This window comes from Dasypus novemcinctus, chromosome 8 (assembly GCF_030445035.2).
Source record: "Dasypus novemcinctus isolate mDasNov1 chromosome 8, mDasNov1.1.hap2, whole genome shotgun sequence".
NCBI classification, from domain to species: domain Eukaryota; kingdom Metazoa; phylum Chordata; class Mammalia; order Cingulata; family Dasypodidae; genus Dasypus; species Dasypus novemcinctus.
The window spans coordinates 124,053,859-124,069,529 of NC_080680.1; positions in this window are offsets into that span (position 1 = coordinate 124,053,859).

A 15,671-nucleotide genomic window follows, 5' to 3' on the forward strand; every position below is an offset into this window, starting at 1 on the left:
CTTGTCAGTTTCTGCAAAAAATGCAACATAAGTTTTGTTATGTTGTATTTTCATTTTCATTCATCTTGAATAATTTTTAAATTCCCTTGTGATTTATTCTTTGATCCATTGGTTATTTAGGAGTGTGTTGTTTACTATTTTAGAGTTTCCCAAATTTCCATCTGTTTTGATTTCTAGTTTAATTCTACTGTGGTTGGAGAACATACTTTCTATGGTTTCAGTTCTTTTCAGGTTATTGAGGCTTGTTTTATGGTCTAATATATGGCCTATACTAGCGAATGTTCCAAGTGCACTTGAGAAGAATGTGTTGTTGTTCTCTGTTCTGCTGTTGGGTGGAGTGTTCTATAGATGTCTGCTAGGTCTGGTTTATGTGTAGTGTCATTCAAGGCTTCTATTTCTTTGTTGGTCTTCTGCCTACGTGTTCTGTTGTCATGGTCTTTTTTTAAAAAAAATCAATTTTATTGAAACATATTCACAAACCATTCAGTCCATCAAAGTGTGCAATCAGTGGCTTTTGGTATAATCATACAGCTGTGCATTCTGTAACAATCATTTAAATAGTCTCCCTGGACCCACTCTTTCCCCACTCCATGGTAATCTTCTAAAATTCAAATGTGATCGTGTCTGTGTTGGTCACTGTTCTGTACTCAGAACCTAGCGGAGTGTCCGGCATATAGCGCACACTCAGTTACTATTCGGGGACTGAGTGAAAGAATAAACTAAAGGTTGAGAAGAGATGAGAAGCTGAGGGAGGGAGGGAGCAGAGCAAAGGCAGCAACCACCCTCTTTTCCTTCCCTTCTTCTTTCCAGGGCTGCCTGCCAAACACATAACCCCCTGACCTGGGCATGAGGAAGAGAAGGGGACAGGACAGGGTATGCGGGGAAGTGCTATTGATGGAAACTGTTGTCCTGGGCCCTGGTGGCAATGACCTGGAACCAGAGCAGCAAGGCCACCCACTCAGCAGAAGTGGCCCATCTCAGCTTAGGGTTGTTCTCGATTAGGTTTGGATGTAGGAAAACTGGAGAGAGGAAGAAATGAGAGAGCAAAGTGTTGGGAAAGTTTTCAGAAGACATAAAGAACTAAGGGACTTGAAAGAATTATTATTCAGAACCAGCTAGGGCTAACTGACTATCTGGCTACAGCTCTCCTGCCAGGTGGAATTTTTATTTTGTTGGCCATTCTGGAAAACTCTACATTCGTAGAGCAATGTACTTGTATCAGGCTTTGGAGTAACAGCTATACATAGGTTAGCTCATTTAATCAATCCTCAGAGGAGCCTAAATTCATAGATTTAGAAATTGAGATCTGAAAATTTAAGTAGAATGTGGCCCTGTCCAGCCCTAAGATGGATTTGAACCCAATTCTGTCTCCTGCCAAATCCTGTAGGCTTTCATCTTAGCATCTTGGTCTATTCCTGTGTTATTACACTTCCAACTCTACCCCACAGTGTCCTTTTTCTCCAGGGCTCATGAAAGCTCTTCTAGTAAGTTGCAGTGTTGGAACTGCAGATAATCCTCTGATCTTGCATGTCTCTAGTTGTGATAACCTGGGTTCTCCTTGGAGACTGATGAGAGTTGCAAACTCTTTTCCCCCTCCCTATGTCCAGCAGGCTTGAGTGGCCTCTGTGAGTTCTGCCTCAGTCCCTGAAAGGGCAGGGGCTCTTTGCTTCTGGCTATCTTCAAGAATGGTTTCTGCCCTCCACTGGAGGACTCCCTGGTGGCTTTGCCTGAGATGTCCACTGCCCAGCCAGCACATCATGATCCAACGCTGCTCGACACGATCAGTCTTGCTTGTGAAGTGGCTTCAAGTTTTTGCTCCATGGCGACAGAGTTTGGGCAGGTCCACTTTCCTCTCCAGCCTTCGTTTCCTCAGCTATGCAGGATTGGTTGGCTAGTCACGATCAAGCTGTAGGAGTACAAACTGCAGGGAATGCTCCAACCCATGTAAGCACTGGCCTTGTCAGTGGAGTAAATCTGCCGTAGGGCTTGCATACAGATACATGACTACTTTTCAGAGGTAAGTAAAACTGTGTGATAAATAAAATACCAATTCATTTAAAGGTGTTACTGAGGTTTTGGTCATTTTTTTTTTACATCAAATTTCTCAATCAATAGATAATAAAAAAATACATCTACCTTCTCTATATTATCTGTGGTGTGAGGACTGTGAAAGTTATTACTGTTAAAAAGGTATCCTCACCCTCAAAACGATTCCAGCCAGAGAGAATAATATTGAAAATACTTAGCAAGTAGTGCAGACGTGTTGACCAATCAGAACGACTTCCTGCTACTGCATTGGAACAGAAGGCCAATCAGAATCGAAGCCTGGTATAGTGCTGCAGCAGGGACCAATCAGAATTGAAGCTTGCTAGGACAGGCCCTCCCACCTCCACCCAAGCTTTAGTTCTTTGAGCCCCCAGGACACCTGGGAACATGGGGTAAAGTGGGGGCCAGTGGCTATGGATCTGCTCAGAGATGGCCTGTTGGTCATCCTTCCCCTGCCACACCACGATGGCATTCATGCTTGGACCACGGGCTTGGCCTTTGACCTTCCATGGCCAAAGCCCACCGGGTCTCAGTGCGCTCAGCCTTCTGCCCCCAATTTGACCTCAAATTGCTCCACCATGCCAGGTGCTTTCCTGGCAATGAGAATGAGAGGTTACAGATCTGCCATTTATTTGAATGTTTTCTGATTAATCTCTAACGTGACATAATGTAGCTTCAGTTTTTTATTTTTATGTAGCAGGGTGGGCTGCACAAATTGTGTTATTTCTCTCTTCTTACCCCTGTAGAATTGCACAAATCACCTCCCTCATTTTAGACCTGGGTACCACTGAGTCCAGAGAGAGACAGTGAGTGGCCCGAGGCCACAGCGAGCAGGGATTCTAATTCCCAGCCAGGTGCCCTTCTCCTCCTGGGGTGTCTCCTGGCATATCTTCCACTCATACATTCATTAATTTAACAGTGTTTATTTTGGGGGCAGCTACGTCAAATCCAGTACGTTTCTGCTCTCCAGTCGCTCTTGACCATTTTGACTAAAAAATGCTCATTCAGTGTCCTGAGCAAAGAATCACAGACCAAGCGCTGTGGTGACAGTCTGGCGACCTCCTCTGAGGGTGGGTGCGGTTGTTGAGAGCAAAGGGTGATGCTGCAGCTCAGTGTGTCTAACACCAGTGACAGCCAGGCCGCCTCCCCTCCCTGTCTCATCGAATTGTCGCAACCACCTCAGATCACAGATGGGGAAGTTGAGGCTCAGGGAAGGGAAGGGATATGGCCAAAGTCACAGAGCTGGACAGTGCCAGAGCCACCTGGATGGAAACAGTGTGATTCGAGGGTCTTGTGACTCAGCTCCATTCAGGTGGAAGGATGGGGGCTCAGGTGCCGGACTGACCTGGCCTCAAAGCCCAGCTCTGCAATTCCCACCTGGGTGCTCCAGCCTTCTGGAGGCTCGGGTTCCTTGTGTGCAGAATCGAGATTGGGGGGGGGGGGGTGCTTCACAGGCCCCTGTGAAGGTAGAGCCCCAGCTGGGGCCTGGCATGCAGTAGGCACCAAATAACTGCTCCGTGGCCTTGCTGGCAGCAGGGTTCAGGAGCCAGGGGCCACCAACTCTGCCCCGGGAGTCCTGAGCCTGGAGAGGAGGCAGGAAGGTTCTCCACGGAACAATACCAAGAGCCTTGGCACAGGGGAGGTGGCTGGGGCCCTTCCCACAAAGGTCTCCATCTCCCTGTCCCCTGAGCAGGGCCTGGCCAAAGCTCCTGCTGGCCCAGCTGGGGGCCCCGCAGTTGCCACACCTGCCGGCCCTGCTGCATTCCCGCTGTCACGTCAGCACCCCACGAAAATCTTCCAGGGCCTGGCTTTGAATAGCCCCCGGCCGCCCGGGAGCGAGGGGCGGGCTCTGCTTTGCCTGGCAAATCAACCGCGCCCCCTGACACGATGACACCACGGGCTCGGGCGATCAGCAGGCCCCAGGGGCGGACCTGCCTGCTCGGGGGGCTGCTCCCGGCGGGCCCCGCTTGGCTGGCCGTCCAACCCAGGCAAGTCCCCCGGGGCAGCTGAGGCGGACATCCCAGGGCTCCCCCTGCGCCTGCGGCACGGCGACTCGGGTGGCACAAAGAAAGAAGCCTGGTACTCCCGCACGAGCCTGACTGCTTCCTCTTTGGCCTCAGCTCCTGGGAGATTTGTTAAAAACCGAGTCCTGACAGTGATGAGAAACTCCTATCAGCTGCTGCTAACATCCTTTTAATCCGTTGTTCTTTTCTTACTTTTAAAAGTGATCTTTCTCCAGCTTTGGTGAAATGAGCAGGATATGGAGTCTAAACACAAACAATAAGGGAGTGGGTAACCCATACGTTTCATTGCATTAGCTGCCCACATTCACTTTTTAACTTAATTTAGTTTTTCTACATTCACTTTTTTGTTGTTGTTCAATTAGGGGCTGAGGTATGCCTCATTTCTGATCTGGTTGTGTCATTCCAAATCCCTTTCTTTCTTTTCTCTCCTGCTATCTATCTATCTATCTATCTATCTATCTATCTATCTATCCATTCATCCACCATCCATTTATCCATCTATCAGTCATCTATCTCCATCATCCAACTATCTATTCATCATCTGTCTGTCCATATATCCATCCATATACCCGTTTATCCATCTATCACCTATCTAATCACTAGCCATTCATCACCATCACCTACCATTACCTATGTATCTATGCATTTATCTATCTATCTAATCTGTCTATCTATCTATCTATCCTTCTAACATCTATCTATCTACCTATCCTTCTATCTACCTATCCTTCATTTCCCACTCTCCATCCTCCTTTCTTTCTGCTCTCTGCCCGTCCAGCTACACTTCTCTCTGCAAACCTAGATCATGGGCATTAGCATCACCTGGGAAGGCTTTAAAATGTGATGCCTGGGCCCTTCTCAGGCCAGTTGAAATGGAATCTTTGGGTGTGGGGCCTGGGCATCTGCATATTCTTAAAGTTTCCCCATGTGATTCTGATGTACATTGAAGATTTAAGAAACTCGCACCTGGGTTAGTCTCTCTGACACTATCTTTCTGGAAAAAAAAAAAATCTCCCAGTCCTGGTTCCCATTTGGCCGGTTTTTTTACACACGAGTGTTTGCTGTACAAAATGCTTCATTATCTGCCTTTTATCATAGCTATTTGTATAAACTACTTTCCTTGTCCTCAATATTTTTCAAGAGCACCATTTTAAAGGCTGCCTGGTATTCCATTAACATGTATATGTTACATTTATTTAATCAGTCTCCTGTTGGGATTTTGATTACTATTTATTGACTCTATAAATGAATTAGGGACATTTTATGTTTATTTGCTATATATTCAATTAAATTTAAAAATTGCAAATTTGAACCTACACAAAAACAATTAGAATGATACGATGTACCCACAGGTGTGCACCATCTAGCCCCAGCAACCACTAAACTTTGTCTAGTTCTTTCCTATCCATTCCCCCATCTTCCCCGATCGTATTATTTTAAAGTAAATCCCAGCCATCTGTAAATACAGATTAAACTCATCTGTAAATACATAAACAACAACAACATCTAATACCACTGAGACACACACCCACAACAACAGTAATTCCTTAATATCATCAAGTGTCAATCAGGGCTAGATTTCCAATGGTCTCATAAATGTATTCGCTTTTGTTTTTATATTTTGTTTTAGATTATTGCATGTCTTATCTCATTTAATATATAAATTGCCGCTACATTTGTAATTTTTCCTTGCAATTTATTTGATGAAAAAACTGGATTGTTGCTTTTATAGTTTCCCACATTCTGGATTTTCGTGATTGTATTTTTGTGGTATAGCTTAACCTGTCTTGCTATTTTCTATATTTCCCATAAATTGGCAGCTGGAATTAGAAGTTTATATGATATTGAGCTTTTCAATTCATGAGCATGCCACATTTCTCAATAATTTAGATTTTCCTTAATGTCTATTAATATCGTTTTCTATTTTTCTCCATAAAAGTCTTATACATCTTATTATAATTGTTCATAATAGTTTGTTTTTTGGAGTGGGGGATAAAACTGGAAATGTTACCTCTCTTTAAATTGCTTTTTCTACTGTTTGTTGCTGATGGCTATAAATACGACTGATTTTATTTTATTTTCTTAGGTACTGGAGGCCAGGGATTGAACCCTGGACCTCTTATGTGGGAAGCAGTCACTTAAAACAACTGAGCCACATCGGCTTCTTTGAGCTGGCTTTCTCATTTGCTTTGCTTGTTGCTTGTTTTGTTTTTTTAGGAGGCACTGGGAACCGAACCTGGGACCTCGCATGTAGGAAGCAGGTGCTCAACTGCTTCCCCTGATTTTATTTTTTACCTTGACTTTCTATGCAGCAACTGGTTAAATACTCTTATTAAATCAAACAGTTTATCTTGCATTTATTTGGGCTTTCTACATAGATAATTATATAATGTGCAAATAATTATACCCTCGCTTCTTCCTTTTATATATATAAAAAATATATACGGTCATGCATACATATACACACATTTATATGTCTTGCTTTTTCTTGCCATAGTGTTTCTAATTTAATGAGGACTGGAAGTGCTGATTGTGGGCATCCTTGTTTTAATCTCTATCTTAAAGGAATGCTTTAATGTATCACAAATATAATGTTTTGTCTGGGGTCTTTGTATTCAGCCGTGAATAAGGCTAGCCTGCAGTTATCCTTTCTTTTAATGTTATTTTCAAATATTCTTCTCAAGTTTATGGCATCATCATAAAATAATTGATGAACAGTCCCTCATTTTTCTATCAGGATCATTTTTTTCTTAAATGTTCTATAGGACTTGCTGTTAAAATCTTTTGGATTTGCTGTTTCCTTTGAGGAAATATTTTTTTAACACTTAATCCACTGTATTTAATGATCAGGTTTTCTGGTTCTTTTTAAGTCAGTGTTTGTAAATTCTGTTTCTCTGAGGATTTATACATCTCATCCAGTTTCAAATTTATTAGCACAAAGTTGTTTATGATATTTTCTCACTGTTTTAATCACGGCAGCACCTGTTATCTTTTCTTTTTTATCCCTACTGTTTGTGTCTTTTTTTTCTTTATCTTGAGATTTTGTCAATTTTATTAGATTTTACAAACAGCCAACTTTTGAAAAGTTTATTGCATTTTTATTGGAGTTCAGAAATATCTAAAAATATAGAAATTGACAGAGAATGATTTAACAAATATACATGAGTACACCAGACAGACTTAAATCAAGTAATTGTGTTGCCACATGATTCAAATTCTCCTTTTAAATTTAATTAAGTAATTTATTTATTTTTAGAGGATTGAACCCGGGACCTTGTATGTGTGAGGCAGATGCTCAACCACTGAGCTACATCTGGTCCTCTCAGATTCCTTTTTTTTAAAAAAAAGATTTATTTATTTATTTATCTCCCCTCTGCCCTCCTCCCCCACCCCAGTTGTCTGTTCTTTGTGTCTATTTGCTGCGTGTTCTTCTTTGTCTGCTTCTGTTGTTGTCAGCGGCACGGGAATCTGTGTTTCTTTTGGTTGCGTCATCTTGTTGTGTCAGCTCTCCGTGTGGGAGGCGCCATTCTTACAGGGCGCAATCCTTGCGCATGGGGCTCCCCTATGCAGGGGGCACCCCTGCGTGACAGGGCACTCCTTGTGTGCATCAGCACTGCACATGGGCCAGTTCCACATGGGTCAAGGAGGCCTGGGGTTTGAACTGTGGACCTCCCGTGTGGTAGATAGACGCCCCAACCACTGGGCCAAGTCTGCCGTCACTCGGATTCCTTTTAAAGGAAATAAGACATTTCTCTGTTGAAGACATCTTCATAATTCCTTTGGGATTCCATTTCCCTCCCTCTCTTCTTGCATACAAGTAAATATTATCCTGAAGTTACTAAGTGTCCTTCCTGTATATATCTATATATTTTTGCTTCCATTAGCTAGGTTTGTGTGACATGCTTTAAAGTATATACACATCATGTCATACATGTATTTTCTGAAGTTTGCTTTCTTTCGCCTCTCAATATTAAGCTTTTGAGGATGATCAATATGGATCATGTGGAATCTGCTTCCTTCATTTTTAATGCTATAGAATATAATCCATTGTTTGAAAATACCAGAATTTCTTATCTGTTTTCTCGCTTTTTAAAATTGTGGCAAAGATCTAACACTTGATCTTCTCAGTTGTATGTTTATTCCTGTTCATATTCTGTAATGTTTTAAATTATTTTCATTTAGGTTTATTCCATTGTTCTTTTTCTAATGTCTTAAGATGCTGTTATGACAAAAGAACCTCAGTATATAGTGGCTTAAACATGGAAGTTACTAGCTGTCACATGACAGAAAAAAGATAAGTGCAGGTGGCTAGCTAGATCCACTAGGTCACCCAGGGATTCAGTTGGCTGGTTGGCTCTGCCCTGCTCAACATGTGGCTTCAATCCTGCTATTACCAGGCCAGAAGGAAAGGAGGAGAGGAAATCCAAGAACCCAGCTTTGTTTTTAAGGGGATTGAATGACAACAATTTTTTTTATGAGTATCTACTGTGTGCCCTATAGGCTCTTGGCCCTCTTAGAGCTTATTTTCTAGGAACCACAGACTTCTGCTCCTATCAAAGTGATCTGAACTTGAGCCTATAACCATACAGGTTCACACGCTTCAGCACTGTTAATTATACTCATATCCCTGTGCCACCAGGTGGATAGGATCTTAACTCAAGATGTGTCCCACCCATTCTGGTAGGTCTCAATCCTCTTGCTGGAGTTCTTTATGAGAGAATGAAGCTCAGACAAAGAAAAAGCCATGGAAGCAAGAAGCCGAAAGCAATGAACCATGGAAGACAAGGGAGAGACAAGCAGACACCGCCATGTGCCTTGCCATGTGGCAGGAGTCCAGGATCACCAGGGAGAAAGCATTGCCTGATGAGGCCGTGATTTGGACATTTCTCTTAGCCTAGAAACTATATGCTTGTAAGCTCGTAAATTCCCATAGTTAAAAGCCAACCCATTTTATGGTATCTGCTTTGAGCAGCTTTGGCAAACTAAAACACTGTGTCACATGGCAAGGCACACTGTGGCCTCTCCTGGTTTCTCCCTTCTCTTCTAGGCTTGGTTCCTTGCTCTCTGCTTCTGGTGGCCTTTTCTCTGTCTGAATTTCATTCCACTGTTAAGTACTCCAGGAACAGGATTAAGACCCGTCCTGATGGAGGGGGCCACACCTTGGCTGAAGCAGCCGCATCAAAGGTCCTACCCACTTCCAAGGAGTTCACATCCACAGGAATGGATTTTTTTTTCTCATTTTTTGTTATCTTTTTTTTTTAAAGATACATAGATCACACAAAATGTTACATTAAAAAATATAAGAGGTTCCCATATACCCCACTCCCCACCCGCCCCATTCCTCCCACATCGACAACCTCTTTCATTAGTGTGGTACATTGAGGAGTACATTTTGGAGCATTGCTATACCACGTGGGTTGTAGTTTATGTTGGAGTTTACACTCTCCCCCAGTCCATTCAGGGATATGATGGCAGGATGGCAGGATATATGAAGTCCTGCCTATGTCCCTGTAATATCATTCAGGACGACTCCAACTCCCCAAAATGCCCCAATATCACACCTTTTTTTCCCCTCTCCCTGCCTTCAGCAACTCCCATCGCCACTGTTTCCACATCAGTGTTTCCCCCCCAGCCCCTTCTTGGGGGGAACATACAGCTTCAAACGGCCACAAAACTCCAATCTTATTTAAATGCATCAGTCCTTATTTTGAATTTATAAATTTAGGCTCCATGACATCTTGCCAGACACTAACCTTAATCACAACTTAACTCCCGTTCACGCTATTTATTTTACTTACGCAAATGATCCAAATTCCTTCCAGTAATCCTCTGTTTGACAAGCACTCTTGCCTCTGCCATCAGATATGAACAGATCTGTCTGGGGTACTGGAAAGCAGGTTGATCCTGTGTGCATGGGCTGACTCCATCACCATCGAGGTTTGTCTTCTTGGATGCATCCCCTATTTCCTCTTTTTTAAGAAATAGCTTTATTTTATTTTATTTTTAAAGACTTATTTTATTTCTTTCTTTCCCCTTACCCCCACCCCCACCAGTTGTCTGCTCTTCGTGTTCATTCGCTGTATGTTCTTCTGTGTCTGCCTGTATTCTTGTCAGTGGCAGTGGGAAACTGTATCTCTTTTTTTTGTTGCTGTGTCATCTTGCTGCGACAGCTCTCCATGTGTGCAGCGCCATTCCTGGGCAGGCTGCACTTTCTTTCATGCTGGGCGGCTCTCCTTACGGGGCGCACTCCTTGCGCATGGGGCTCCCCTATGCAGGGGACACCCCTGCGTGGCACGGCACTCCTTGCGTGCATCAGCACTGTGCGTGGGCCAGATCCACACGGGTCAGGAGGCCCGGGGTTTGAACCTGGACCTCCCATATGGTAGGCGGACGCTCTATCAGTTGAGCCAAATCCGCTTCCCAGAAATAGGTTTATTGAGATATAATTCACATGCCATACAATTCACTCATTTAAAACGTACAAGTCAATGGTTTTTAATGTATTCACAGGTATGTACAAGCATCACCACAGTCATTTTAGAACATTTTTATTACTTCAAGAAGAACTCCTGTACCTTTCAGCTACCACCTCCCTATCCCCTCATCCCCTCCATGTCTCTACAGATTTACCTATGGGTGGCATCCTATAATATGTGCTCTTCTGTGACGGGCTTCTCTCCCTTAGGATCCTATCTTCAAGGTTCCTCCAGGCTGTGGCACGTACCAGCGCTGCATTCCTTTTTATGGTGGAATAATATTCCACAGTACGGATATGCCCCGCTTTGCTTCCCCATTTGCCTGTTGATGGGCATGTGAGTTGTCGCCACCTTTGAGCCATTGTGAATAGCCCTTTTCTTCTCTTAGCCTCCATCAGGGTTGATGGAGATGAGAGCTAGAGATAGGCAGTGACTTGCCAAGATTAAGCAGTAGGTGAGCTGCAGAGCTGGTGCAGAACGAGTCCCTTCGAGATGCTAGAACAAAACCAGAACAAGAGCAAACAAAGCCCGGATGGCCCTCAAGGGTCCCCCCTGCCCTGGCCTTGCCCACGTCTTCATGCTCGGGCTCTCCCACGGCGCTGGGCCCCTCCTCCTGCTTCTTCCTTGCCCTCTTTCTGACCATCTGAAACCACCTGAAACCACCTGTAGCTCTTCAGGTTCTCTCTTGTCCCCCTGTCTTTACCCTTCCCGCACCCTGACCTGCCCCCACCTGGGTGTAGCGCTCCACCCTGCCCCACCTTTACCCGGCATGGCCTCCCCTATGCCCCCTCTTCAGGGCGGATGCCTGCGCCTGCCCCCCTTTCCCTTGCACCTGGGGATTGAGTTGCCTGTTTTCTGCACTAGATGAGAAGCTCCTTGAGGCCACAGGGGGTCCGGGTGGCCCCTGTGTCACCAGCACTTACCACAGGACCTGAGTCAATGTCTGTTGAGTGGACAAATCATCAAATGAATGAAAAAGAATGGAAGGTATTTGTCATCTCCTTGAAGGAGGATTTGCTTGAAGGTCAGCAGTCAAGTTATTTTCAAACCTGTCCCCACAGAGAGTTAGGGAAATGAATCCAGAACGACAGGCAAAATGGCCTCTGAAAATACCAGTGCCCAGGATCTCGTTTTTCACACCTGGCTTGCCCAGTTTTGTTTATTCAGAGTTTTCCTATTTCCATGTAAATCACATTCCTTGATATTTGGCTGGCTTTGACTCTGTCTTCCTGTCCTCTTTTTTTTTTTAAAGATTTATGTATTTATTTATTTCTCTCCCCTTTTCCTCCACCCCGGTTGTCTGTTCTCTGTGTCTATTTGCTGTGTCTTCTTTGTCCGCTTCTGTTGTTGTCAGAGGCACGGGAATCTTTTTCTTTTTGTTGTGTCATCTTGTTGTGTCAGCTCTCCGTGTGGGTGGCGCCATTCCTGGGTAGGCTGCACTTTCTTTCGCGCTGGGCGGCTCTCCTTACGGGGCGCACTCCTTGCGTGTGGGGCTCCCCTACGCGGGGGACACCCCTGCGTGGCAGGGCACTCCTTGCGCCCATCAGCACTGCGCATGGGCCAGCTGCACACGGGTCAGGAGGCCTGGGGTTTGAACCGCGGACCTCCCATGTGGTAGGCGGACGCCCTAACCACTGGGCCAAGTCTGCCGCCTGTCTTCCTGTCTTTGATTAAAAAAATACTATGTTGAAGGAAGCTGATGTGGCTCAGTGGTTGAGCACTGACTTTCCACATGTGAGGTCCCTGGTTCAATCTCCGGCCCCCGGTATCTGTAAACAATAAAAAAAAAAACAAAAAAACACCATGTTTCAGGAGTCTTGGATTTACCCTCTTGCTAACCATCTGCAACTGCTCCCAGGGTCAGGGCGTGCCCCAGGCGCGTGCCGCCCACTGTCTAAAGGCATCTTCCCTGGCCAGTGTTACACCCCCATTTCAGAGGTGAGGGAGCACGTGCAGAGAGGCCCACCCAGGAAGTGAACGGAGAGCTGGACTCTGAGCCCAGACCAGAGGCTTTGACACCTGACTCTTGTCTCCTCAGTTTGCAAAGTGGCTTCACATCCATCACCTCTCCGACTCCTCGCAGAGGAGGGGGGAGCCCAGGATCCCCAGTCCACCCACGCATGTGGGAGGTGAGGGAGTTCACGGGGACCCTGAGTGACAGCCTCTCGCTCAGCCCCTGCTAGGGACGTGGCTTGATTTCCTTTCCCAAGTCTCCGCGTCCTTATCTGCAAAATGGGGATAATCGTAGACCTGCAGTTGTGTGTGTGTGTGTGTGTGTGTGTGTGAGACCATAGAGGTAACAGCCTACAAGGCAGGATTTGCCTGCAGGAAGCCGGAACCTTTCAGGCAAAGGCAGGGAGACACAATCCCGAGGCCGGGATGGGTGGGAATGAGCTGCAGCCCCGGGAGCAGCCAGGTGAGCTGGGGCCCAGGCCACACCGTGTGGCCCGGGAGGGTGGGGGGTGAGAGGCGACCGCATCCAAGTGGCCGTGACCCCCCGGCGAGGGCAGAAGGCCTCGGCCAGCCCCCTCTTCTCTGACCTCCTCCTTCTGCAGCCCTCTCCCCTCACCCTTCTCTCACCCGCCTCTCACATATGCACACACACTCATGCACACTCACACATGGACACAGAATGCACGCACATGCTTATACATGCACACATGCACTTGCATGTTCACTCCATGCACACTCACCACACACTCGCCCACTGACACACATGTACGTGCACACTCCAGGTGCTCACACTCACACTCTTCCAGGAACCAGCCGTCGCCTCCCCCAGCAGTGAGCATCAGCAGCCCCCTTGGCAGCTGTCCAGCGTTGCTCATTCCTTCCTTCCCTCACTGAGCATTTCCCCAGTGTTTGCTCAGCCAGTGCTGGCCCCAGAAGACACTGAGGTGACCATGTCCTGCCCCCTCGTCTGGTGAAGGAACTTCTGGGGTGATCTGGCCACCCCTCAGCTATCCGTCCTGTCTCCAGGTAACTTTTGCCTTGCTGCCGTAGGAAAGCCTCTCACTGGCATCCTGTTTCTCATCCTTAAAACTGTTTAAAAATTAGTATTCAGATCATGTCAACTAATTCTGCACCCATCACCCTACCACCTGAACAGTCCTGCCCGCTTTCATTGCCCCATGCACCCTGTGCTGGTAAGTTAACGTTGCTGGGAGGCAGGACGACGACACGGTGAAGATCTTGGGCTTGGGGTCCATCTAGACCACCTGGGTTTGAGTCACACCTGTGTGTCTTACAACTGGGAGCCTTTGAGCATGCTACTCTCTGGTCTGTCAAGTGGGGACAATACTATCTAATTTCAAAAGTTGTAGAAGTAGATGGGATGATGTTTATAAAGTACTTAGCACTCAATACGTGATAGTAATTATTGCTATAACCTGAGTATATACATTTCTATGAGCGCCTTTCTCTGTTAACTTCATTTCCTAAAAGCCTTTCAATATTGTTACTCATTGTTTGTATTCTTTATTTTGAATGGTTATGAAGTGCTTCATCAAGCTTTGTTGTGATTAAGTTAGCTATTTCCTTATTACTGGGTACTTAGGTTATTTCCAGTTTTACTCTAATGAAAATAATGCAGTGATTAATATTTAGGGGCATAAAATACTTTTAATAGCAAAACAAATGGAGTCCAACAAACTTTTGTCTCAACCCTATGTAAAATCTTGTGATAAATGCTTCTGGATATGCAGAGGACTCCGACCTGGCCCCCTCCTCCAGGGAGCTCACAGTCTTGAGTAGAGAGAAGCCTTGGGCTTGCCCACCAGCCACGGCAGGCAGGAAGTTTGCTGTGCTCAGAGAGGACAGGATGCGAATGGTGGAAGGGGAGGGGAGGGCTTGCTGGGAAGGATGTATCTGTGGACCTGGGTGCTCCATGAAGGTTCAGTTTGTCCATTCAGGTGTGTGTCCGACCTGCCCAGTACTTCTGTGGTGTGTGTGTGGGGGGGTGGGAGCAAGGGCGCCCCGTGGGACATAAAACGACTCCACTAAACGCTGCAAGAGAGACAGAGACAGACAGAGAGTGACACTGACAGGTAGTTTCAGAAGCAGGAATGCTGGTGCCAGCAGCCTGCAGGGACGGGCTCTGTCCTGGACTCCAAAGGAGGAAGACGGAGTCTCGGGGGAATTGACAGAGAGCAGCAGCCTTGGGTTTTCTGGGGCCTCCAGAAAGATGGCCCCTAATTCCACTGCCGGGCTGTGATTGTTGTGAGCCTGGGCCCTGGTAGAGAAGGAGACGGGGCTTTTGGCCTCCAGAGAACCTAAAATTGAGGTGCCAATGCTGAGCATCTCCTGCCTCCCAGGTCAGTCTCACCCACCAGTGACAAGAACGGGTAGGAAATCCCTGCAGGGTGCTCACTTTGAGTAAGTAACCTTGTGCCCGCTGAATTGTGGGAGGGAGGCACGGGTCCTACTTTCCCCATATTCAAGATGGGGAGACTGGGGACTTAGCCCCAGGCAGCGTGGCTCCCGGGTCCCTGCTCTCACCCCTCATTCCACTGCACTGCCTCTCTGACTTCTGGGACTGAGGGCACATAGGTGATCAGAGAGAGGCTGAACTCAAACCCAGATGCCTGTGTCGTCAATGTCTTGTTTATGGGGGAAGAGCCTTGGGTGGGAATTTGAGGTGTGGGATTTGCTCCTGGTTTCTGCAACTGACATCTTGTGATGGTGAACAAGTCTCTTCCCCAACCCAGCAGGAGTCCATCACAGCTTCCTTCACACAGCTGACCCCCAGCAAATATTTTAGTGGGCAGCAGTGTAATGTCCAAGGGCAATTCCAATCCTTATACCTTCTCCTCCAGGCACAGAAAGAGTGATTAGGGGCTGTGGTGATGATGGTGGTGGTGGTGGTGGTGATGATGGGGTGATGATGATGATGGTGGTGGTGGTGGTGGTGATGGGGTGATGATGGTGGTAGTGGTGATGATAGTGATGATGGCAGTGACAATGATGATGATGATGGGGTGATGATGATGGTGGGGTAATGGTGAATTACTACCCTCATTTTACCTATGAGAAGGTGAGGTATAGCCCTGCTTGCTGCATGGCCCTCTAGGTTCTAGAGGTCAGGGGCAGTGAATGATTCAATAACGTGTCCAGCTCAGAGCCTGGT